The sequence below is a fragment of the Rhea pennata genome, chromosome 7 (assembly GCF_028389875.1).
Source record: "Rhea pennata isolate bPtePen1 chromosome 7, bPtePen1.pri, whole genome shotgun sequence".
NCBI lineage: Eukaryota > Metazoa > Chordata > Aves > Rheiformes > Rheidae > Rhea > Rhea pennata.
In genome coordinates this window covers 8,991,542-8,993,044 of record NC_084669.1, presented here as the reverse complement: position 1 = coordinate 8,993,044, position 1,503 = coordinate 8,991,542, and positions in this window count along the sequence as shown.

Here is a 1,503-nt window from a genome sequence, read left to right as displayed (position 1 = left end):
TATTTTGGTGACAGATGATTTAAAATCTAACAGCAATTCACAACTTCAACATCAGCCAAAAATTTCTGTTTGGATTTTAATTCTTCTCCAGCTAAAGGATGACAGCATTGAAGACTAAAGCTTTTTTTACTTCTCTTTAAGATCTCAGCAAAGTATAGATTTCAAACACAGAAACAGTTTGACCTTTGTATTAATCTGAATCTCTTTTCCTGTTTCTTCTAAAATATATTTTATTCTCTTTACGCACAGTAGGGCTCTTTTTTCATGTGCTCTGCTGTTGAATGAGGTGTCAAAAAGATGGAATGTGCACTTTTACATCAAAGAAATGATGAGACCATAAAAACTCATTTCCCTTGTGACCTCCTAAATTGTTGTGAAGGAATTCAGTGAGACTGTTTGAAACAATGTGCCCCTGTAAATCCCAGGTGCTTGTTTGTCTTCAAACATTAAAATGACTATTTCATGGAGATCCTGATCCAAAGGCCACTGAAGTCGATGGAAAGATTCTTAGTTACTTCAGGGAGGTATAGGTCAGATTTTCAAAAGTATTTCACTAGGTAAAACCTAGGACAGACTATTTTAAAAAGAATAGATTATTGATGCAAAAAAAAATGCCTAATTTATTTATCCAGTTATTTTAAAACGCAACCTTTGTATGGACAGCATTAAGCGAACTCCTTTCTTTTTGAGCAGAATGAATCTGACAAGGACAAGAGAAGTCAAGCAGTGGATAAATTCAGAAAACCAAAACAGTGAAAATACTGATTTACTTCAGTTTTTCTAATGTGTAAAGGTGGTGTGCAGAAAAACAAACAGACACAAACTACACAATTTAGACTCTCTTGGAGGGAAACCTTTCCCAGTTCTAAGTAAAAGTTTGAGGCAATCAGTTTCACTGCTGGGTCCTGAATAATTTGTTAGTACTGCAATACAATAAGTTGCTAGAAATGGTCTTGATTGGAGTGAACAGCTATTGTAAAGCAATTAAATTCTGACTATTACCAAAGCTCCCACAGGGAACATTAATTTTTAATAGTAGACAAAGACTGCATTATGAGATTCAAGTATGGATACAACTGTAACTGTACTGAAATATGAAAAATGCTACAGTTAGTCTCCACTGTTGTGGATATGTCTTACAGTTTCCAAAACAAGCTTGTAAAGTTCCAATTTAGGAAAGAATTTAAGCATATGCTGAGCTTTCTTTTATTTTAACTGTCTTTAAGTTAAGTTAAACAAATCATTAAATTCTTTGCTTAATGAGGAACAATTTAAATATCTGCCTATAGACCAGGTTCAGATTTCATTGAAGTCCGCTGGAGTCTTCTTTCCACTCAACCTCAACTAGAGCCTTACTGCCCTGACTTGTAGTATTTTCTGGGTCTATAAACCATAATATTTAAAAATAGAAAAAAATGAGATGAGATAAATAAAATGTAAATTCAAAATTATTGGAGGAGGGGAGCAGAACTCTTTTCTATTACTTGAGATGTGGCCTTGCAC